This window comes from Stylophora pistillata, chromosome 5, assembly GCF_964205215.1.
Source record: "Stylophora pistillata chromosome 5, jaStyPist1.2, whole genome shotgun sequence".
Classification (NCBI taxonomy): domain Eukaryota; kingdom Metazoa; phylum Cnidaria; class Anthozoa; order Scleractinia; family Pocilloporidae; genus Stylophora; species Stylophora pistillata.
In genome coordinates, this window is record NC_142523.1 from 21,118,984 (window position 1) to 21,144,581 (window position 25,598).

Genomic DNA, 25,598 nt, shown 5'->3' on the forward strand with positions numbered 1-25,598 from the left:
CCTTTTTTTTTTTTTGCTATCGTAGAACTTAGATCAGAAACACGTCGTTTCAGCAGTATTGCCATATATATCGTCAAATATGTCAACACTGGGGTCTGGAGGTTGGAGGTACGCTACGGAATGCTTGAATTGGTTGTTGTTGTTGTTGTTGTTGTTGTTGTTGTTATTTTATCGTTATCCCTGAAAACTACTCCTAGAGTTAGATTTGAAGAGGAATGACATGTTTGAAACAAAGAGTGCAAAACATTTTCGTAACAGCAACCAAGCCTTTATTAATCCACATAAAGCAAATGTCCTGGGAGCCACTTAATCAACTCTAATGAATCTATATCATTAACCGTATTCGTCCTATATCAAAAGGTCCAAACTAAACAGAATGCCTCATTGTTTGATTACCAATGGATTATGTTACACAGAACAATGAAAACCTTGTATATTTCAAATCAAATGCTCTTAAACCTGGTTAAACGGCGTCAATGATTCTATACTATTAAGTCTATTAACCTTTGTTAATTACATTACATAGTCACCCTACTTATGATAATACTAAAGGGAAATATATCAAGCAGAAATAAGAAAATTGTGTTTTTAATTAATTCAAAGCAAACGCTCTTCGAGCTACTTAAACAGCCTCAATGAATCTAAACCATTTATTTTTGTCGTCTCATGGTAGAATATCGAGATCAAATCGAATGCCTTATTGCTAATGAACACCGCTATGGGTATCCTGTTAAGCCTGTAAAATTACCATAGTAACATTTAGCAGTATCTTATCCATCAATCAATCTAATATAACGCTATACTTCGCTACGCAGATTGAAAACGTGACACTAATATAACGCTACGTCACTGCGTAGGTTGAATGCGTGACACTTATCGCGGTCACCATCAAGGTTCAAGGTCTCTCCCGAAGAGTTTAAGGCAGAGGTGTTTGCATGAGGACTATGTTTTCCATGCTCTAAAATGCTCCCCGCTGAAATAGATACCAAAGGTCGCTTTCCCACAACTGAATAAAATCCCTGAGACGAATCTGAGTAGATTGGATTAGTTACAATATTTTTTAAGAAAAAAGCACCGCCTTGTTTAGAATTATTTCTATCCTCTCTAATCTCTTTTAGTGCTTTTTTGCATTTTTCGACTTCTGCAGTTATTCGAGTGGACATCTGTAAGTGAAAAATGCGGACGGAATCTCTCATTTCTGCAACCATGGCTTTTTTGTGAGCAAGTTGAGATGAAGATGCTCTTAGTTTTTCAGCTGAAAAAGAAAGGACAGAAAGATAGGGAGCATTTATTTACGATTATCAATAAGCCCAAAAATACAAGTTAGGTCCTACAATGATTTAGGAAAAAAAAATTCGCTATAATCCATGACCATCAAGGCTTGCCCCACCCCACCCCCCAAAAAAATCGCTTAAGAAGAGGGCTGAAACTGTTTGATGGTAACGTCTTTCTGTCATCTCTATTCCTGCAAAGGAGATGCAGTCAGAAAATGAAGAATTGTAATTGTGACACTTTTATTTGCCCTTTAACTCGTAGAATCTGATCGTTAATTCTCCCCTCTAACTGCTTTTGGTTTGCTTGTAAATTGATAGTAAGAACTTGGTGTTAGATCAGGTGAACTTATTCCTTATAAGTTTGAGTATTCTCATTACCTGTTTGCTAAATAGTGTAAGGATATCATAGGAAGAAGTTACAAGTTCATCACTTCTAGGAGTTAAAGGGTTATAATGGGTAAGAATTCTCATAGCAGCCAAATTTCAAACCGCTACTATTGCCTAGAAATACATTTAATTCTTAAATTTCATCTGTACTGAATCTTGCCAAATATTCACTCAAGACAAAAAAATGTTATTCGTCCTACCTCTCCTTTGGTGTGGAATGAAAATCAGATAGTGATAAGCAATGCCAGCAATGACGGAAAATCCTAGCATTCCACATAAGGAAGCCAAGGCTATGAGGAACATTTCAGACGAGCCGTCGAACAAGTCTGTACTTAGTTCTACAGATTCATCTGGAGGAGCAGGCTGTAAAAGGCGAAAATAAAAAAGCACAGGAAAAATGAAGATTATAAAATAAAAATAACAACGACAAGAAAGCTATTTCTAGTAAGCCATTATTTATCGCCTTTAGGGAGCTGGAGGATTTGAGGAGAATTACGTGGTTTTCTGGGGGAACGAAAAGAGTTTAGTTGTCGCTAACAGTCATTTGCTACTACAGAGCCCACAGCTAAGATAAGTTAAATTTTATCCTGACACAAACAAACTATTACTCTTCTCCAATCCCCCCTCCCCCTTACCGTCCCTGGCTATTAATAGCGACTGTTTCCAAGATCTTAAATATCTTAAGTGCAGTATTGATATACGAGCTTAGCGATGGAAGAATGTTGGCTTCAGATGAGTAGTGAATACGTAAGGTTTTCGTCAGGACCACTTGCTCTCCCCCTGGTTTTTCACTGATAACAAGAGCATCAAATAAAAATTCAATTTACAGAGTCAGTATCAAGCAGGCTGTCTCTATATTTTTAAAAATTAATCTCACTCACATCAAGTGTCTTTGTCGAGTTGGGTATCATGTGAAATATATAGCTCTTGTGCTGATTGATGTAATCCCTACATCTCTGTTCCACATTCACTGCTGCTCCCGACAGAACAACTCCATAACCGAATGGCCTGTCCAAAATCTCTTTCACATATATTTTGTCGTTGAAAAGCTCGTCCTTGTGTTCTGCAGCAACGTAGGTGTCTATAAGAGCACCCTCGATTTCTCCATTCTCGAGCGCTGTTCGGATTTGTTCTAAATTTTTGTAGTTATTTTCTGTGGATAAGCAATGATATAACTATTACTAGCATCCGCTCGGCCTCTTTTCAAGTTATAACCCGAAGAACTATAAACAGGCTATCGCAACCTTTAACTAAGTCTCGAAGGGGAGCGCGGATTACTAATTTTTTTTTCTTTTGTTTTGCGATTGGTCATTGAGTATAACGCGTTCCATCATCTCAGCCGAGCAGATGTAAAACTAAGGCGAATTGTTACTTTTTGCTTGTTTCTGTTTTGTTTTTGTTTTGTTTTCTCTCTCGTGCTTTTACCTTTCTAACGCGCGTGCAAGTTGTCTTTCTCAAAAGGCTATGAGCCCCATCCAGATTTATAACATAACCAAAGTAAAGCGCGCGCTTTGATTGGCAAATTTAGCGTCTCCCATTTGCCCATGGGTGTACGCTGCTGACGTGAGCAAATGCAAAGAATATATTTTTCCGCGCGCGCTTGTTTTTTTTCTGGTCGCGTAAGATTTATTAAATAAAAGGGAACTCTTTAGCTACAATGTGTTAATGTTATGTTATAAAACAAATGGTAAACACCATAGCGTACACTACTGAGTTATGGATGCACTTGGGAGGTTTGCGAAGCACTCGAGAAGCTAGAGTCGCTCTCGGCTATCGCCTCGAGCGACTCTTACGCTTCTTTCGTGCTTAGCAACCTCCCGCGTGCATCCATAACTCAATAGTGTACGCTGTGGTGTTTACCATTTGTTAAATACACCTAAATTATCTTAATGATCTGTGGGGATTCACATTTTTACCTTCGTTTACCCTTGAATTTTTGAGGATGCCGATTCGATGTTCTGTGGAGTTCTGAATTGCTCCAACCTGAGAGAGATCAGTTAAATTCTATCGCGACACAAACAAATTACTCCTCTACCTTCCCCCCCGTCTCCTCTCCCTCCCCCCCCCACCCCCGTCCCTTGCTATAAATAACAACTGTTCCTAAGTTTTAAATATTTTAAGTCCAGTATTGATATAACAATTTAGCGATGGAAGAATGTTGGCTTCAGATGAGTTGTGAAAAATAGAAAAGAAATATGAACAGAAAAGTAGCTAAATGTTTCAAAAAGGTTCTGACGTTCGCGTTCGTCTCAGGAATTTTTACACTGCAGCTGGAGCTATTTCTGTACCGAGATCATCAGCTATACCATAGCTACATCTTGTTAAGCAACTCGTGTACAAGCAGCGTAAGATCTCGAGTGGTTGGTAAATAAGATGAGCAAAACCTTTTAGCCTGTTGTCTAGCGTGTACAGGAAAACTGTTATGGCTTTGCTATCGAAATTTACCTTTGAGCCATACAATATTACTGGGTATTTGACGGTGACGGAAGTCAGCGCCGACGCAATTGCGCCAACAAGAATTGAGATGATAACGAGTCCTGTGAGGGTCCATGCGATTCCAAACATACGGGCAGGAACAGAACGGGGTGAGCGGTCTCCATAACTGAGAAAATGAAAACAAACAAACAGACCATCAGACGGACAGACAGACAAACAGACGAACCAATCAACGGACAGACAGTCAGAGATAAAAATTATCGATAGTCAGACAGGCAGGCAGCCAAAAGGACAGAAAAACAGATCGAAGGAAAGAGAGGCAGACAGAAAAGTAGAAACATGAACCTTGGAAGTAGAAATATTGTAGCTTTTAAAGTGGCAGTTAAGCGAGGAAAAGGGAAGGGGAGAAGCTTGAAACAGAAAATATGAATTCCTACGAAGTATTCATCCGATTTGAGTCCAAGAATGTAAATGTGAGTTAAGCAACAAAAGTTTGATTTCTGCTCATGGCCTCTAACTCGCCCTCCACAATAAAGAGTAACTAGCATCTATTTTCTCGTTACAGTATCACCCCAGAGTCACGCACTCAGGTCACGAGAATAAGGAAAATGAACAGCCACTAAAGACAGTTTTGTGATTAATTAAATTCTCCCTGTTTGTAGCCTAGAAAACGGATAGAAAACAGTATGGAGAATATGTATACTGATGCTACGGTGTAAAGGGTTAACATTGTTAACGCCGTTAAAGAAAAATAACTTCAAGCTTGAACTTTGATATTGGAATTCTCCTCCGCAGCCTTTGTTTATAAGCATTATGCAACATATTAGAGAGAAGGCTTGGGGTTACGGTAACAATAAAGGCCGATAAGGAGAAAACCGATAAGTGATTCGGCCCCAGTAAGAGTCTGCTTACCCAACGGTCGTCATGGAGATAAATGACCACCAGAATCCCTCACCTACACCTTTTGGAAAACTGGTTGGAAATTCTCCCGGGTTGTTCTTGGTATCCTGTATGATTAGATAGGAAACCATGACGAGAGAAACTAGCTTCCGATCTTTCAACCTCAATCATATAGTGTATTACAATCTGCAATTTACTTTAGTTATATGGTATAGAGCACAGTTTTTAATTAATACAACAAGAACATTTGTTGCACTTAGAGGGTGGAATTCTTTACCAGGTTTTAGGAGTTCATAGCATATGTTTTCTTTTAGATCTTTCAACCCTCTACGTATGTCGGTTTCGCGTACTCAGGCACCAGTCCGCATTTATCGTGCAGGAAGCGACGTTTTACAGACAGTCAACTAGACATTAGCTTCGCGATAATGTTTTATATGTTTATGGCAATACAAATGTATATCTATTTTCTTGCATAGTCATGTACTTCTTATTTCTTTGATTTTGTACTCGCTTAGATTTTATAATACTCATGACAGTATTTCGCTGTAAACCGTAATTTAGTCTATCATCATGATTGCCCTACACTTTGACATGCACGAAGGTGTGCCCTTAAATCTACCACTGAAAAGCCTTTGTTGATCGACCAAATAACAGCGAAATGCTGTATACTCACCAAAAGCCAAATAATAAACCCGGAAATAAACGACATACATGCTGACAGTATCACCAATGGAAAGCAAGAAAACACAGCGTGTATCATGTTCGTTGCAGCCGCTCCCGGAATTCTCTTCGCAGCAACAAAGGCCAGTCCTGGGGACTCTACAAGGTTAACATAAGCGTGAATCCCCCCAAATCTTGTAACGTATTTGTTGCCATAGATTGGAAAACTTATCTGTGGAACGTCCTTGATGTCACCAAGAACGTCTACAAGGCTTTCTTTTCCCGATGGCTGTTTATTTCCGTTTGAAGTTATGTCGATTTCAGTGGAACCGTATGCAGGACATTCTCCACAAGCTGTATAAATCATATCTGTGACGATGTGACCAAAAATGCCTTCCAGAGTGTTGTCTTCTTGATTCACTTTTAAATACGGTGGAGTTGACCAATAATTTGTGTAAAGGGTCTTTGGACAGCGACAGGTTTCTTAAGAGTAAACGAAGACAAAGAAGATTAATATTAACCATACTATTAGAGGCTAATCATTTATTATCGCCGGGGAGAAAGGGGTCCGGGGAACTTTCTGAAGTATTTAATTTGTGACAGTAAATGTTACCTGATCCCCCTATATATCTCTGTAGTATTCTAATAAACCCTAGTCATTAGCAGTCATGATACTCTATGGTCCCCTCTTTAACTATATCAGACCCTCTGAAAACCATGTGACCCCCAAATCTTCTAACCTTCCCTCCCCCCCTTCCCCTTACGGATCGCCTAGTAATAACATGTCCTGACAGGAAGGACTGGGTCCAAAATTCTTTAATTCAGAGGGCATAGCTTTTTAGCCATTCACTCAGACGAAGGGCTAACGCTTGAAACGTTGGTTTAGAAACTTTTAACGGCGGAAAATTTACATTATAAACTCAGCTGATTAAATCAAATTATCTTCCACGGTTTGTTAAGAATCGTAACCCCTTTAATTTTGTCCTTGTTGAACAATGACAAAGAGGAAGAAAATGCGATGATAGTAATGATGACGATGATTTTGATGATGATGATGAAAAAGAAGATTATGAAAAACCAAATCAACATTGTCAAACAAATCTCTGCAGCCAGTGATTGCAGTGCAAGGTCATTCCAAATTATTCTCATGCATACTCACCACCATATTCATATTCACTATACGGTCCCAGGCCTTTCTGAGTAAAAGCTGCCACTCTTATTGCATAAACCGAGTAGCTTTGAACACTGAGGACTATCCAGAGATCATTTGATTTCGCCACAGCCGTCTCCTCCACTGAATGAACTACATTTACTTCGGCTGTTTTAACCCTTCGGTACTTTATGGAATATCCCATCAACAGACCATTGACGTGACCAAAAGGCACTTCATTCCAGGTGACGTTGATGGATTCTGCTGCCTTTAATTTCTCAGCCGTCACGTTTTGCGGAGGCTTACTGGGTTCTGGAGGCAAAGCAAAAGTAAATTAGGTTAGTCCAATACATAGATGGATTTCTGCCGAAAGAAAGAAAAAATATAAATAATGGGCAGTACATGAATGAAGAGCCCGTTGTGGAGTATTGTCTCATAATGAACAAAGGATTTTCTCAGCAATTTAGATGATCATCGCTCGCCAACCGGATGTCGGCTGTGAGATAAATCCCATATCGACCAGGTCACGTGACCTCCTTGTCTTTCGATGACATGAAAAATTCCAATGTTGGTCAGAGCGTTTTTCAGGGCTGCTTAAAGTTTGAAAATAGACTCGTACCTTGAACATTTTCAACGAAATAGTCGACAACTCACCATCACCAAATGTGGTAGCAGAGTGAGACACATTTTTTCCACACCCTTTAGAAGTCCCTGCGCAGATCACAACTTGGTACGGAGTAAAATATTCCAGATCACTTAAAACTGTTTCATGTGTGTCAGCATCAACTGTCTTATTCTCCCATTCCGGTGCCTCGGCATCCTTTGCATATCTAACTTCGTATCCCACAAGTATCCCGTGGATGAAAGCTGGGCTGATTGGTCCCCAGGACACATTGATTGTACTTGAACTTGTGGATTTGACAACACTGTCAGGGGGCGGCTCACTTGGCACTTTGAAACAAAAGAAACATGATAAATTATTAAACGCACCACCTTACGAGACAAAAATCTGATTAAATAAATACCAATAGATGAGAGAGACTCGGATCTCTTAGTCTCTGGGCGATATCGCATCCATTCATGAAAAGTGATAACTGAAGAAAAAAAGAGATTTTTAAAATCGCAACATTAGATCACTAAACTTACCATCTTCTTGAGTTCTAACATTGACAGCATCACTAGGTACTCCGTTTCCACTGCTCGTAAAGGCAAAAACACGGATGCTGTAGTTTTTAAACATTTTCAAATCCTCTAGCACTGTATTACTTTGATTTGGTACAACTGACTTCATGGTATTGGTGTGGAATTTCTTCCCGACTTCTTTGTACACGATTAGATAGCCCTTTAGAGAAGAATGTTCGGATACGTTTGTCCATGTTAGGTTAATACTTGTCGAAGTGGTGCTCTTGGCTTCCAGAATTCTTGGCGCTTCTTGCGGGACTTGGAGGCGAAAATGATAAAATAGAACATTTTACACAGATACTTCAGATAGGATCTAAATGGCAGACCACCTTTGCTACCTCGTTTTAGAGGGTAGCAAATGAGGGCTCCTGATCTCGTTTCGCGCGAGAACTTTAGAGAATTCAATCGTCACATGTACATATTTCAAACAGTATGTCATACGTCACGGATTTAAGTGGGAAAGTTTCAAATCTCTCTTATGCGCTAGTTTTAGATTTAGATTTAGATTTACTCACTTTCACCAGAGTGTGGTGAGGGTCGCACAACAGAGCGAGGCTCCTTATTAAGTGCGCCCTATATCCCACCCATCCCACCCCAAGGGAGGACATCCATCACACAGTAATCTCGTGTGTGGGAAATTAACGTCTCCTACCCCAACCCTGCAGGAGACGGGACCTCCATTTATTCGTCCCTATCCGAGAAGACTAGAATATCTATTCTTGATGATATAGAAAGGTAGCAAATTCTTCTCAATTATTTTTAAGACCCTGAGTGTTGGTCCGGCCGGGGCTCGAACCCTCGACCTCCCGCACAACAGTCCAGCGCTCTATCCATTTGAGCTAACCGGGAGGCGGTTAAAATGGAAATCCTCTCGTTTTTTGAAATGAAAGAAAGATCATGAGTCATGTATACTTCAAGAGTAAATCACGCCTCTCGCTGGCTCATAAATTCACAATTCACGCCTGCCTTCCTGTAAAATCCACGCGCTACATTTCAGTTTTTGCCGGACGCCCCACATATTAGTTTTAGCCTGATACGCCCCGAATAAACCGTTGGCACCCTCTGCTTTTTATTAGCTCAAACGTGAACAATCAGAGACGATCGTCAATTACCTAAAAATATATCTACAACAACTAAAAAGGCCGCTATTAAGAATTAAATTTTGCACTCACTCTTTTCCACCGACGAAACTCCCAAAGCAATAAAAAGCTTTGGGGAAAAAATCGCTGCTCAAATAAACGAAGCCAATGCTCAGTGGAATGCTCTTGTTCTGAGCGTGCATCATTCAATATCACAGACACATATATTTGTTATTGACTTGAGCTGATACAATTTTCTTTGCATACCGTGACTGGTTGTGATGTTAAGTAACTCAGCAAAAATGTGCCGCAGTGTTCCCTCTGCTATTTCCTCCAGCAGAGAGACAATCTGTAACGAGTCTATGCTCTGATACGTGACGTTAAAACTTGAATAAACACTTCCTTTCCTACAAAAAAATTGTAGTAACGAATGATGATTTACATATTCAGACCTTTTAAAAAAAAGATAAACATTCTAAAATGAGGAAATGTATACTGTCAGATGTATTGGTATGCAATTAAATGAGACTATAGATTATGAATACAATCCAACCCGGCCTATATCAAACAGACAGTCACCCACGGAGAATGGGTGACCGTTAAATACAGGTTGACCGCTTTAAACAGGTTCTTCATATAAGAAGTTTTGTAAACAACGATAACCAACACCACGTTATGCAAGAATTGACCACTTTATGAACAACTTTCCTTAATTGTGAAATTATGTGTCTAGCCTCATGTAAATAAATTTAAATCTTAATTCGATATTTCAAGATTTTTCAAAAATGCTGCAAGAAAGCTAGACGTGTCAGGTTTGATAGGATCGTAATAGTCATACTTTACACTGTGTATCAACAGTTAGTTTAAGCTTTCCTTTTTTCATATAGTGACATTTTTCTTACAATAGCTACGCGTAGAAGCACTTCACTTTAATCTCGCTCAAAAATACTTTTTAATCTGATTTTTGAGAGAAAAATGGATTATAAATTACTTGAAATAGTATTGATAGTCTTATTTGAGTGGTTCCCGCTCTCAGTCACCCTCAATACAGGTGGAGGACAGTAAAAAAAGCTCTTAGGACTGCTTGTAGAGGCGACCGCTAAATGGGGGTGACTTCTAGATGGAGGTTAAAATTAAAGTGATGAGGAGGAAACAAACTTGGGACTGACCGCTTAATACAGGGTGACCGCCTAATGCAGGTTACACTGTTTATTGATTTCTAAATGCCTTGTTGACGAATTAAAAACGTTGGCTGACGATATCAGCATTTTTTATTAATCTAAAAGGAAAGATTTACCAGAACTTTAGTATAACAACTTCAACTTCATCTCTTCTGTAGTATGAGTCGTTAACCTAAAATCAAAAGCCAACGAATTTAAATTCAAGTCATTTAGTGAATCAAAAATCTGACGGAGAGAAATGATGAAAGGCATGTATTTACAGCTTTTTTGACTCTGTCCACAAGTTTTTTGTAGTCTTTGCTGCTTGAATTTGCAAGAGAATCTTTCCATCCTTCACTTCTTAACTTAACCTGGTAGTTTACACTTTCGGCTGAAAAGGAAAGAAAAATGAGCAAAGACTTTTCTTCTTACTATTATTTTTTTAAAAGATATGTAACGTTATAGGGGCCGCCTTTGTAGATCAGTTTGATTGACAGAAACACTGCGCGGGAAACAGTATATTTAAACGTCGTATGGCACCAAAACAGATGCAAAATTGTCCTTTGGAAGGTAAATTTAGCTAAAGAAGGATTCTTGTTCAGTATGACAAGTGACTTCCATTTCTTCCTCGTCACTTCGAACAGGTTTCTATCTTTTAGCTTCTGGATGCAGCGTTTAACTGGCTAAGAAAAGTAAAAGATGCAAAGAGCTCCTACCTGGACACTTGTTTTGGTTACAGGGTTCAGTTTCAGTGGGTAAACCTTCGCAGTTGTTTCCACCAAAAGCTGGGCTGGGGTTATCACATGTACGCCTCCTTGTCCTCGTTCCATTATTGCACGGCTTTTTACAATGTGTCCATGGCATCCAGTGACTCCAGTTCCCATGAACTTAGTAAATTTGAGATATGTTTATTTATTTATTTATTTCAAGATTTGTGCATGTAGAATATATACAGGTGTTAGAACAAAAGGATATAGCATCCCCTACAAGGTTCAAACACCTTACCAACCCCATAAACCTAAAAAAAAAACTCATATATGATTAAATAAAAGCATCTTAACAAGAACATGCGTTTCTTATATTCACTCGTCTGCATTTTGGACAAATAATCTTATACGAGCGAATATTGTCCCCACCAAAAACATAATGCAAACGCCAGAGGAAAAACGATTTCAGCTTGTGCTTAAAGGAGTCCAGTGAAGTAGATAACTCAATGTCATCAGGAATACTGTTCCCCAAAATGGTAATTATGTTGAAGAGAAAATCACGGAAAAGTGAAGTGCGAGTTCTGTTTGTTTTAAGATAAAGTTCAGAGCTTGCTCGGCGAGAGCACCCCTTAGAAAGTAAAAATGTGAAAATTTAATTGATTATCTTTATCATTCCATACACACTCTTTCAGTTCGTGAGAACTTAGCCAATAAGAAAGTATGTTTCATAAAAGACTTCAAACACCCTTAACCCTTTAACCACTAAGAACGGCTAGCATCTGGTTTCTCCTCAGAGTATTAAGGCTGAATCAAACATTTAGGCAATGAGAAGAAAGGAAAATGATTACCAAAAAAACTTAAGAAACTTTTCATTCGTAAAACGATTTCTCCTTTTGGTATACCGTCGGGAAAGATCTAAAGAACGTTGCAGGTAAAATGCATATGGATGATAGGATTTAAAGGGTTAACCTTTTATGTTTATGGTCCGTCTTAGGAAATAAAGCTTGAGTGACTCAGTTCCTAGAGAAATCATTTTATTTCCATTCCTGGCCCTTCTTTGATTTGTGATGATCTCCTTAATATTCTGGATACCCTTTATCCGTTAATAACCAGCATATAATATCTCAATGCAGTATCAAACATCGTAGTTCATTTTAAAGACAATAGTGATTATCAATTGAAGAAGCTCTATCTTTCTTTTTTTCTTTCTAACCAATTCTCTTTGTCCACGCCATATGAACTTTGTAGAGAACAGTATGGAGAATAATGTATTCCTACTTAAGGACAAAAAGTTTTAAGAACATTGCCAGATTTGCATCAATTTTGCACATTTTTAAACTTAATTGAATAGAAATTTGCCATCAACAACGCATCTTTCCACACTGACCAAAATAAAAAGTTTGTCCAACGGTATTGGGCATCAAACGAGTTTTATAGGGCAGTTGACGAGTCATGCCTATACAATTAGACAGTGCGCGTCTATTCTGGTGCATTTCGCTACATTGACTGTTGTTATTGTTTTTGTTGTTGCTGTTATTGTTGTTGTTTTTTAATGAAAACGTCTAATCGATGGCTTCTTTGTTTCTAAAATATTGTCATAATTTTAATCATTTGGTACAGGGACTTAAGCTTCGTGTCGTGCAATTCTTTCGGTAATCATACTGGCGATTGACTGATTGGATTCCCGCTTCGCTTTCTCTTGATCTTTTTTTAGCATCCAGTTTGACTACGGACAGAATTGGTGCGACTCCACTCAGTCCTAGACCATTATTAAAAGGAGTGTCAAATGATCAATGACACAGCACTGAGATGTAACTCCTAGACCAGCCTACCTATCGGGTTCTGACATTTTTTTACCAGTGTATCCAAAGGAACAGTTGCAAATGAAATCCTTCAGACCATTGTCCCTAGTGCAGTTTCCATCGTTTTGACAAGGGTTAGGAAAACAAGGATCGTCTGTGGAAACGCAATACACAAGGTTAGTGAAGGCCACAAGGCAGGACCGTTGGCTAAATTTCAATTTGCGCGGAGCGGTTTTGCTATTGTTTCCTCAACCCAAGTTAGATTCAATACAGACTGACATATTCAAAGAGAAGGTAAGAGCGAAGGGCTATGACGAAGGGCTAACGCTCGAAATGTCAGCTTTTAAACTCTTTACGGTCGTCAATTTACATTATCCATTCAGTTGATAAAACTAAATTACTTTGTTACCCCCACCGACGCAGCATCACACTTTCTTTAGAAACTTATCCATTATATTCAAAGAGCCTCTTTGGTAAATGAGATTTGGAGAAAACTATCCTTTGTTATACCAAAATAACAAGATCCACGTCATGCAATTTTCCCTATGGGCTTCAGTTTAGCTTGCATTGCGTTGTACGGCTGCCACTATTATCAGCGAACAACAGCTCTCTTGTTCGCGGGAGTCCCAGTGAGATCATAAAGATCATCGGATAGTGGCAACCGTAACACGTCATATTATCCTATATGGCAACACACACAGAATTTCGGTTTCTCGCACTAAGCATCTCATTTACTACAAATTTATTTTTTGCATAATTTAACGACGATCTCTTCGATTAGTGGAAGTTTTCTTTAAGATGTCATAAATTTTAAGAATATACATCACCTTTTAGAAAGCTGCAGTCAAACCCAATATACTTTGATGTGCATTTGCATATGTATCCCAATGCATTATCCTGTTGCGTACAGTTTCCGCCATTTTTGCAAGGCTCATGGTTGTCTTCATCTAAACAAGGATTGCCTGTTGAAAAATGTCACTTAGTAAAATGCAGTTCATATAGTCTTTTAACTCTGTAATTCAAGAGGTAATTCGTAAATCATGGAGTTTTAATACCTTCCAACTCGAGACTTTAAACTCGGTGTAAGAAAAGAAATTGCAACCTTTCCTTTACATTTTGCGAAAAGGTTTGATAAGTACATTGAGTGAAGTATTATTGGTGTATCGATCAATCCTCAGTCGATTGATTGAATGATAAATTTGTTGGTAAGTTGGTACATGAGCGTCTCTATGCGGGGGACTTGAGTTAAGTTGATAGCTGAAGGTTAAAAATAAGCCGTTTTGACGGTTGACGGCTAAATTTTAGGTCGTTTGACTTTGATGGTTTATTCCTTTGGAATGTCGTTTATAAAACGAATTAAACACGCGGATTTGGCTGTAACTTTTCATAATGACGCGTTTGTAAAGAACTGTTCATTTATAATACCTTTCATTAATAAATGACTAACGTTTTACGACACCGGAAGTCAGTTCTATCGCTAACCAGTTTTATTTGCGACTAGAACTTAAAGGACTTACATAAATGTATTTTTGTGATATATCAATTATTTTTATTATAATCAACAGAGCTTGATCCCAATTAAGGCAATCAATTAGTTCTTATTTAAGAATTTCTGAGACATTAGACAGCTAACATTGGCTTACTTATTTGACGGTTGACTGTAAAAATATTGCGTTTTTGACGATTGACGGCTAATATTTTATCCATTTGACGGTTGACGGTTAACCTCATTGAGACCCTCGTAGATGTCTGAGCAAGCAATCCATGCCAAATAACTGACCCATCGACAAGTTGATTAATTACTGATTCAAAAACTGATTGATGGCCCGACTAGTTTTTTACGAACTGTCTGAATGACTGACTGACTGACTGATTGACTGACTGACTGACTGACCGACCGACTGACTCGCGTAGTGAGACAGCGACTTAGCGAGCCAGCGAGTACAGTGTAAGTGGTTGAGTAACTGACTGACTTACAGAAAAACTATCTAACTGACCACTTGAATAAATGATAAAATAAAATCTATGAAACGTAACCAACTTAATGATCGATTGAAGTTCTTGCCTGGAATGTAAATATACAATATAAGAAAGTAGGTAGAATGCTATCAAAGAAACCTCTGTTACCTTTATGAATGCCACAATTAAATCCAATGTATCCTGAACGGCAATTGCATTTAAAGCCCAGCGGGTTGTTATCTGGTATACAGGTTCCATTATAGAGACAAGGGTCATCGGAACACGCATCATCTGTTTAAACAAGCACAACTTTCGGATGCTAAGATACGAAAATGTACAATATTTTATCGTATTGGTTATATTTCTGTGTGGTTTCAGATGAATTCCAAAGTTAGGTAAAAATTAGAAATGGCTACAACTATTAGAATTCATGGGGTCTAAGCTCCCCCATTGTCAAGAGCGTGCTATTGGTAGCCAATGCAACTAGAAGAAACCTGTTTCTACAGTGGAAAAATAATTGAAAGGAGATGGTAATGCCGATTTCTACGTTTGGTTAGGTAAACTCGCACCGCGTTTTAAGCCAATATGATGCAAAAGCAATTTACCATTCAGGACTTGGGGAACAACGTCCCCAGCTGGTGAGATCCCTAAATTTACCTGCATATATAGTAGCTCCTGGTAAGCTATAAATATCCATTTTCTGTGATCACTTTAGCTGTGATAACTTTGCAAAGTCAGTCGCGCAGAAAGAGAAAAGAGAACAGTTTTACGAAAATACAGTTTTTCTTCTAGCTGAAAACTGGAACATATATATAAACATTGCTTTAAATCTATAGTTCTCTGATATTTTTTTGATTACCTTGTTTATATTCGCAGTTATAGCCATAGAATCCTGGAGGACAACTACAAGTGACATTTCTTGACTCATCCCCTAAGCACGTTCCCCCATTTAGACATGGATGTGACAGGCATTCAAGAACTGATGAAAAAAAATTGATTGAACATTTTTACATCTCTCGGCTGTTCGGGTCGCACGCGAGATTATATGGTAAAGCATCTTCCGAAAAATTCAATTTAGTATAGACTTTAAAATCAACTTCCAATGGAAGGATGAGTTATTTTTAGTTTTTCTTGTTGTTCAATCAGATATCGCCTTGTTTCAACGAATAGCACTCAGTCAGGAACTCAAAATGGTTGGAAATTCCAAAATTAGCCACACGGTAGTCACAGGATGATTTTCTCTGCAACGCGCGTTCCCTTCTATTTGTTTCTTAATCACACAATCTTCCTTTGAATTTTTATAATAGACTAGTCGGAAAGAAATAGGAATGAAAATTGAAAAAAAAAATTATAATTATAAAAAAAAATAATGCCACAATAAAAATTTTGCTCGGAGAAATTGACTTGTCCAGAGAACTCTTACAATAAAAGCCTTCGGAGATTAATAATGGAAGATAACTTGCCTGGTGGATAAATGCATTTTCCAAATCTACAACCACAATGTAACCCAATGGACCAATTTACGGGCTTACAAGTCCAGCCCTTAGGACAGGAAGTGTTGGAGCAAGGATCGCCTGTGAAGCAAATGAACACAATATTTTGATGGAAAGGTCGTATGTTATGATGATGGATATGAAAGATATTGGTGGGGTACGAGAATTACTTAATGAACACGTTGTGCAGTGCGCTCCAATATAAATTGAGGTTTTGATAAATTTTTGAGCCGTTTCATACCTATGTGGGTGCCACAATTAAAACCAGCGTATCCGGAGCTACATTTACATTGGCTGTATGGCCAGGATTCTCTACGCTGACAAGTGCCATTGTTAAGACAATAGCTTTGATTGCATGGATCACCTGTAAAAATAGGAAAGTATCACCGATATTAGGGGAAGTATGTTACAGCAGCTTTAAAAGTAAGTGCTATCGTTAGTTAGAGCTCAAAGTAAGAACAAGCAAACTGCTTTCAGCTTGGAGCGCAGGCTCCGGTTGTTCGAAAGCCGATTAGCGCTAACCCTCGATTAAATCACCCTAACCTAAGATTAGAATCTAACCCACGATTAGTTTCTGTTCCTGAAAGCGCGATTAGCGCTATCCCTGGGTTAAAATAAAGGTTAATTTTAACACACCTAGCGAGATGGATTAACTCACTAATCGAGGGTAAACTTTCCCCAAACAAAACAAAATGGCCGACTTGTTGCTTCGCGGATTAGGCTTAATGCCGGCCCCAAGAAGGAAAGAAAGGACATTTAGGCTTCCAGACGACTTTTCCCCGGACGATTTCACTGATGAAGAATTGAGAAGTCGATATCGTTTTGGTCGAGAGTCCATAGAATTTAATGTCTGAGCTCCTTCGCGACGATCTCGAAAGAGATACATCTCGAAACCATGCCTTGTCGACAACTGTGCAAGTCCTTGTATCGTTGCGCTTTTTCGCCTCCGGAAGCTTTCTTCAAGTTATTGGAGATACTCTGGGCTTGTCAAAATCAACTGTGTCCCGAATTATCAGCCAATTTTCCCTTGCCCTCGCACAGAAACAAGGAAACTTCATCAAGTGGCCATCGACCGAAGCAGGGATATTTCAAAACAAACGCGGTTTTTTCACCAATGGGGGGTTTCCTGGAGTGATTGGTTGTGTTGACGGCACTCACATCAAGATTCACGCACCACATCAAAACGAAAACGATTTTGTCAATCGTAAAGGGTTTCATTTCATAAATGTGCAAGCAATTTGCAATCACAAAGGTTAGTAACATACGAAAATATCACAGTTAGTGTTCCATAAAAATTGTAAAATAACCTTTGACAGGGAGGGGAACTCCCCTGAGAGTTGTTTTTAGATTGAGATCTCTAGCAAACCAACTGCTATGGGATTGCATTGATGGGTGTTACTAGATTGTAGTTTCATATATTCAGGATATGGGAGTAGTGATAAAAATTGTTTTTGATTAGGAATTAAGGGTATAAAAAGGAGAAGATCTGAATCAATATATTGTTGAACATTTTAGTTCACATACATCCTGTTCCCAATTGACAACCCTTTTTTAAAACAAAAATAAATGAAATCACTTGATTCAAATGGTATGTGTAAAGTTTGGTTTGCAAAAACACATGGAAATTAACCAAGATTATCACACCAATATTTTAATAACAGTATAAAAAAGAAAAAAACAAGGAAGAAAAAAGAAAAAATGTGAGGTGTTTGTGAATATATTGCACAGCTAATGGCCAACAGAGTGCACCAATCAGCAGGGATTTCAAAACAATGCAGCCCCCCAATTTTCAAATCACAAATTAAATAAATGATGAGAAGGTTATGCAAGTAAATTAGATATTTGAATCAGTTCCCCCAGTTAATCATAGACACGACTATTGTGGTGTCTCTTTGCAGTACATTGTTGTAATAAACTGAGATGAGATTTTCTAGATCATGGGTAAGAAATGGTCACATTACTTATTTGCTGTTTCATTTTAGGCATGTTTACTAACATTGTAGCACGACGGCCGGGCAGCACCCATGACAGCTTCATACGTAGGGATTCAAGTATTGGGCAACAACATAACAACCAACACCAGTCCCTGGAAGATGGTTTACTGTTAGGTGACACTGGTTAGCCTTGTAAGCCTTACCTGATGACCCCTTACCTGGATCCAGTCACAGACAAGCAGCAAGAGTCCAACAGTGCCCACAAAAGAAAAAGAGTGGCAATAGAACAAGCCTTTGGCTGGTGGAAGCGAAGGTTCCATTTACTTCATTCTGAGATCAGAATGAAGCCAGAAAAAGTATCCATCATCATTGGAGCATGTTCAGTTTTACATAACATTGCAATTCTGAGAATTGAACCTTTGGATGGCCATGATGAGGCTGGTGATCAGCCTAATCTTGTTTGCTTCCATGGTCCAGAGCATGGCAAGGTCATCCGAGACCACATCTGCAACACCCTTTTCTGACAAATTTTAATTCAAGTTTTTCTGCCTAATGCAATCAGTTTTTCTTGTAAGTTAACTCCCTATAAAATATATAAATTCACAGATAAATTGAAGGGGTTTCTGGTTGAAGAAAAAAACATTAAAATAATTTTGTCTCAAGAATCTGTTTTATTGCATCAAAATACATTTTAAACACGAAGGCGCGCTATAAAAGGAGCCATAGGACCTACTGGATCATTTGTTAATCAACCGTCGTGAAATGTAGAACTCTTAGGGTCAATTCAGCTTGAGCTACAGCTACTCTAAAGCAGTGAACAGCGGGCGCATTCCTCAAAATTGTTTTACGTCTTCATCACAATACAGGAATTTTTGAGATTTGTATTTCCTTTCTCCAATGGAAATTGTCTTTATTTGCGGCGGTAAATTTGAGATCGAAGTGGGTGGTTTGCACGTTACCTCATGCCACCATGCTAGTGGAAGTAAACAACAGATATCTCATTAGCTCCTTTTGTTCGTCTACCAGCATTTGAATTTGACCCGCACACGTCAACGGTAAGTGACAAATGAGCCTAGGTCTTCCCAGGGAAGACTTCTTTACATAGCGCGCCTTTGTGTTTAAGAACAGAATACATTGTTTACTTTTCATTATAAATTATACAAGAAGAACATTTGACCAAAAAAATTCTTTTGGAGGACTTTTTACAATATTCCTCGTTTAAAATGAATCAGTGTCAGCAACCACAAAATTTGCATTTAATGCAGTTCCGAAGGTTTTTTTGGCATTCACCTGTTGCTCCAAAAGATTAATTTGCAATTTAAATTTCTGTTTTTTTAAGATTCAAAGTTTACTTCTGAGTACACAGGCATTCATACTGCTTTTTTCAGAACATCATCATTACTGATTCTTTTTGCAGGCTTCTTCCGTTCATCAGCCTTGGCTGGTGAAGAATGCCCATCTTCACTGATGCTCAAACAGTCTTCTTCAGTCCCAATCTTTGCAGACTCTGACGGTAAATGAGCATCTTCTCTTATAAAATATTTCAAGCACAATTAAGGTTTCACTCAGGCTCATAGAGTGTGAATTCAGTTTTATGCATCACATAATGAAACAACAGAAGGAGCATCTCTCCCCCAAGGAATCTTAAGCTTTAACATGTACAAAAATAAATTATTTAAATTCACACAATGAATTTGTGTACTAGTAGACTTAACTCAGTGAAATCACTTACGAAAATGCTTACAAAATCTGAAAGTCATGTACCAAAAGTTAGGCTTCTTATAGACAGATAAAGTGGAACCAGAGTGAATTGCTAATGAGAACCGTACCACAGTTTAGTGACCGAAAATGTAGGACATAATAACCGGAACAACAACAAATTATTTCATCAATCACAAACCTAAACAAAGTTGCGTCAAGACGAAATGGTAAAAACTAGTTATTTATAAAATGCCGTTCGTAAATAATTGAAGAACACTCCTTAGTGAAAGATTAATAAAGAAAAAATAGGAGCACTTTGTCTTTGACAAAGCAAATTTTAACCAAATTTTAAACTTATCTTTTCCTCCCTTGTGTCCGAACATTTTGTACGCTCAAAGACGAGAAGGCGATTGATGAGCTGAAAACCCCGCCGAAACAACTTCACCGGTTGCAATTGACCGTCTACAATTTTAAAATATTTGGTAACCTAGAAACAATTGTCTACAAACCTGTCTCAAAGCCAATCAAATCGCTGAACGCCGGCGTGTCCTCAAGCACCTCAATTATCTCTCTGCTGGCAGCACTCGGCGACTTTGGAGGCCGACCACCCCCAGTTACCTTGATCTCCCTCTTGAATTGTGCAAATTCTTTCTTGGCGTTGCTATATGGAGATTTTTCCACTTGTCTTTTACCTCCGTAACCGTTCGCTTCGCTGTTCCGACAGCATTTACCGCTTGGGTTATTTCTTCCCAGAGCATTTGTTTCTTTTTGTTGGTCACAGCATTCGTTAACTTGGACTGGATTAAGTCCAGATTTTTTTTGACATTATCGGTGATGATTTCAATCTCATAAACTGAAAAAATCTGTTTTCTTTTTCTATCTTTCGTTTGGTTTCCATTTCCAAGTGCACTCTCACTTTCCGCCATTTTTTCCCTCCAATTTGCTTTTTGTTTGCGCGTAGCCGCGTAGCTCCTAATAACCGGTTTGACTGGTTTAATCTCAGCTTAATCGTGGGATAGTTAATCGAGGGATAAATATGCTTTTAGGAACGGTATTTTAAACCTAGATTAGCTATCCTTTGGATAAGAAATTTAATCGTCGATTAACCTCTAATCGAGGGATAATTCAATCGGTTTTCGAACAACAGGGGCTAGGAGATAAAAAGGGGAGAGGGGTAGGGAAGGCAAACTTAAGATAAAGCAGGACCAAAGCGATCTAGGATCACTTTCGATACTAAATTGAACACTGCTTTAATACGAGAATAACCCTATATATACCATCGCACAACAAAAACTGGCAAACATTGTTGCGCTTTGGAGACTTGTTTGACTGTCGACACTTATTGTTTTTTAACTTTGAAACACTCTCATAGTTTCCAAATATTTTCGAATTAAATTTTGATTAAAAAAGTTCTTGTGTTTGTGTCTTTTTGGTCTGTTTTTTTTTTTTTTTTTTCCTTCGTTCGTTCATTCTCGCCCCAACCCCTCAGGTGCTGCTTGTTTTTATTGCGCCTTTTAAGTGTCTGGACTATGATTGGGTGATTTGCATTACCTATCTCGAATCCACAGTTGAAACCAGTGTAATTAGAAGGACATGTGCACTTGAAATAAGGCCAGTATCTGATTTCTGTGCAGTTACCTCCATTCAAGCAAGGCTTACCAAGCTCACATAAGTTACCTGTTCAACAAATGCCGACAGTCAGTTAGATGGTAAAATTAAATGTGTAAGTTATTGAACTTAAAAAATGGTAACTAGCCAAGGATTAACTTTGAGATCATGAATTATTGTTAAATATAGAGGACACTGGGGCTTTCGATATTAACCTTGCAGCGGTTGCATTTTGTCAAATTGGCACGTGGCTTCGCAGGACTACCTTTTACCGCTTTTTTGTTCATTTCAGAGTGCAATTTCTAATTTAGAGCCTACAAAGTCTCTGATAACGTAATTGGTGATCAGCAGAACGTAATTGTAGATCATACCATTGCAATCTGGCTGTTCGGAGCGTTGTTGTATATACTATTGGTTTCATTTTCTCGTTAAAACGACAACTGTTACGTTTCATCTGTAAATAAAACTTAAACTATTTGTATTTTCTTGCTAACTGTTTTTCATAGTTTTAATTCATTTCTAAGAAGACCACGTGTGACCCAATTCTGTCTGAGAGGCGTATTCTTGATAAACAAGGAAGACTTCCGCTTTTTTTTTTTTTTTAATCGAGCGTATATACTTAATTTTAGATCGATTTAGATTCCCCCCGCGGGCCATTTACAATTAATCAGTCACATTAACCACCACTTTAACTCGATGAATACTATAGTGCATATCAAGCACTATTTAAAAAATGCTAGCTCACTTACCTAATCTGCAAGTATCACCGTAAAATTCATCAGGACAAATGCATGTGTAGTTTCCGTTGATGTAGTCAGGTACGCACGTACCTCCATTTTTGCATGGCTTATACAAACATCCGTCTGGGAAAATTAATTGAAAGACTAAAATAAGGTCCTTTTAGATTAGCGATTAATAGTGAAGCAAGACCTCATAATTAGTGATACCGCATCATAGCCAATCGGAAAGGAGGACACCATGAGGAAACCAATCAATGAATGACAATTACAAACGTCGTGAACGACTCATAGGGCACAATTGGCTAAATTGCAAGTAGCTCTGGTTTCAATAGAGAGGATGCCTCGAGTTTTCTGAGCCAATCACAGAGCATATTTCGAGATTAAACAGTTGAGTGATAAAAATTAGGGATACTACTCCCGGTTAGCTCAATTGGTTAGAGCGCCGGATTTTTGTGCGGGAGGTCGAGTTTGAGCCCCGGCCGGACCAATATTCATGGTCTTAAAATAAGTGAGGAGAAATTGCTACCTTTCTATAATCAAGAAATAGATAGATATTCTAGTCTTCTCGGATAAGGACGAATAAACCGTAGGCCCCGTCTCCTGCAGGGTTAGAGGTAGGAGACGTTAATTTCCCACGCACGAGATTCCTGTGTCGTGGATGTCCTCCCCTGGGTTTGGATGGGTGGGAATTGGCCCTGAAAAGCCCCCATGGGGAGTAGTCAACTAACCTATGTATGTATGTATGTATGTATGTATGTATGTATGTATGTAACTAATTTCATCGTGTCTTTAAACTAGCGGCAGACGGTGTTGAGATAATCAGAATGTATCGTCTGTTCTTTATCCTCCATTCACATTCACTTCTATTTTAAGTAACCAAATCTTCGGTACCTTTACAACCATACAGCTCCATCCTCATTTCTACGGCTCTTGTAAAATTCAGTGGATAGATACGGAAGATCCTAGCTCCGATTGGTATCTCTAGTTCGTGACGAACAACGGTATTTCTGTCTCTGTTACCGGTGAATACCTAGATACAGAGAAAAATGTCATGCTCACTTTCGTGGACCTTAAGTCGGATTTGACTTTTTCTTTTCTTCTTTCTGCCTTTTTCTTTGACAGCGTTGATGCAGTAAGGTTCCAAATGCTAACAGTTAAATTATTTCCTTGGGATGCCTATTTACATTCGTAACATAATTTAGACACAACACGCGCTCTGATTGGTCAAAATTATATTGTTTAGTTACATGTATACCATTAGAAAACAGCAACATCTTTCCGTCTCGCGCGTCAAATGGCGCCACATGGGATTTTCCAGATTCATAATTTGGTAAAGGTCGTTGGTTTGGAATAAACGAGAGGGATACTTTGAACGCCAAAAACTGTTACTGACAAAGATGTTAGTTTTCTAAAATTATCAAATTTAAATTCCTTTTAAGTAACAGGTTGCGTAAAAACCTTTACTTTTCGCTGCGCGGTTAAAGTGAAAGAACTCCAGAAATTATCCACTGGAATTCTACAAACTATCCGCCGTGGTGGAAAAGTTGGAATGTTTTTGCTTGAAAAAAATTGCAGCGACAAACTAACCATTGCTATCATTTGGATATTTGCTGAAAATCTTATTTACTCATGAAAACAAAAACCCGTTGCAAAGTGAATACGCACTCAAGATTTACGCCAATCCCGTTCGCTGTCCAAGATTTCGGCTTTCATTTGATAGTTTTTGACAAGTTTAAGCGTTTAAAAGCTTTTAACGAGGACTCCGTGAAAGCTTTAGCTGAAGCTAAGGCAATAGAAACAAATTTGGTTGAAGGAAAATTGTGTGCCCCGAGTAACAAAATAGCTGGTCGGTCTTTGAATCAGTGCTCATGGCTCAATGTTTAATGTTTTTTAAATAAAATAAAGTTAAGTTCTCATAATCGAAATAGATATACAGTAACAACTCTACGACTGACCTAGATTTCACTTAAAAACCTCCGGAAAATATTAAAAGTGCCTCCTTTGCCTGCAAACAATAAAAACTTTACGCACCGATTATCAGATCGTAATCGCAGTTATAGGCTAACTCTGGCCTCACAAATCGCGCTTTATCCGTCAAAATTAAACTATTCTCCAGTAGCACCTTATTGGTTGTGTCTATACTACTATTTCTGGTTAGTTTTCTTTACAATTTAGGCTCATTTTTTCCGTAGCATTGCTTTCATCCAGCAATAAATTAAATAAGGTCTTCGCTCTTCTGGCTGACAGTTCGTTCAGTTCCGGCGCTTTAATTAATTTCTTGCTTTTTTCTTTTTTCTTTTTTTTTTTTTTTTTTTTTTTTTTTGTGACGGTTTCCATGGGAATCGGCGACTTGATCACAAAATAGGATTAAATCTAAGACACACCTTATATCGGTTTATAGGCTAATAAAACACTCGAGATGTTAGGAGAACACTTGAAAAGTTTGTAAACCACTCGGTTGTACCGAGTGGTTTACAAACTTTTCTCCAGGTTTTCCAAAATTCCGCGTTGTTTTTGATGAGCCGGTAAACTGACAGAAAACATGAAGATATTATTTTAAATAAAGTTATCAATGAAAATCTATTAGCTTCCTGTTAAATTTCTTGAGGTAAAACATAGCAAAGTTCTCTTCTCGGCGGGAGTTTCTGAAGCCTTTTCACCTTTATTGCGAAGCGTAAATAAAGGCTTTAAGCCGTGCAACCAGAATGATTTCTCAAGTCGAGTTTATTCTATTTTTCTCCCCGAATCAGTGTTAGTACATTAAGTTAAAATGTGATACAATGAATATATGAGGTTCATATATTTTGAACTGCGGTATCAGATACGTATGATGCACGATCCTCGCAGTAGAGAGCGCTATTTATGCAATAGCGAAAATCAGACCTGAAAGAACTCAGACCTGAAAAAAATCAGGCCTGTACGGGATTCGAACCACTGACGTCTGCTATACTAGTGCAGTGCTCTACCAATTGAGCTAACAGGTCTGATTTTCGCTATTGCATAAATAGCGCTCTCTACTGCGAGGATCGTGCATCATACGTATCTAATACCATAGTTCAAAATATTAGAACTTCATATATTCACTGTATCTGATTAATCATCACGGATTTATTACAAATCAACTTAACGGCCTGCTTTCAGTTGGCTTGTTAGGTCGATTGGTAGAGCGCTGCACTAGCATCGCAGAGGTCAGTGGTTCGAATCCCGAACAGGCCTAGCTTTTTCCAGGTCTGATCTTCGCTATTGTATAAATAGCGCTCTCAACTGCGAGGATCGTGCTTCATACGTATCTAATATCGCAGTTTAAAATATATGAACTTCATATATTCATTGTATCTGATTTATCATCACGGGTTTATTACGAATCAACTTAACAGCCTGCTCCCAGTTGGCTTGTTAGCTCAATTAGTAGAGCGCTGCATTAGT

At 38.4% G+C, this 25,598-nt stretch overlaps 1 pseudogene across 1 annotated transcript; it reads right to left on the reverse strand.

The window, feature by feature from the left end:
- Positions 1 to 246: 246 nt before the first annotated feature.
- Positions 247 to 23,771, reverse strand: LOC111338865 (uncharacterized; annotated as a pseudogene). The gene is made up of 24 exons (XR_016001968.1): positions 23,760 to 23,771; positions 23,064 to 23,202; positions 22,182 to 22,295; positions 21,376 to 21,501; positions 16,431 to 16,553; positions 16,160 to 16,270; positions 15,556 to 15,675; positions 14,865 to 14,987; positions 13,565 to 13,699; positions 12,768 to 12,891; positions 10,945 to 11,115; positions 10,510 to 10,619; positions 10,366 to 10,421; positions 9,336 to 9,475; positions 7,954 to 8,247; positions 7,462 to 7,758; positions 6,817 to 7,119; positions 5,671 to 6,140; positions 5,010 to 5,104; positions 4,107 to 4,263; positions 3,578 to 3,644; positions 2,543 to 2,814; positions 1,862 to 2,024; positions 247 to 1,255 (listed from the first exon to the last, which is right to left on the reverse strand). The product of XR_016001968.1 is annotated as an uncharacterized LOC111338865 (transcript).
- Between the last annotated feature and the right edge of the window lie 1,827 nt (positions 23,772 to 25,598).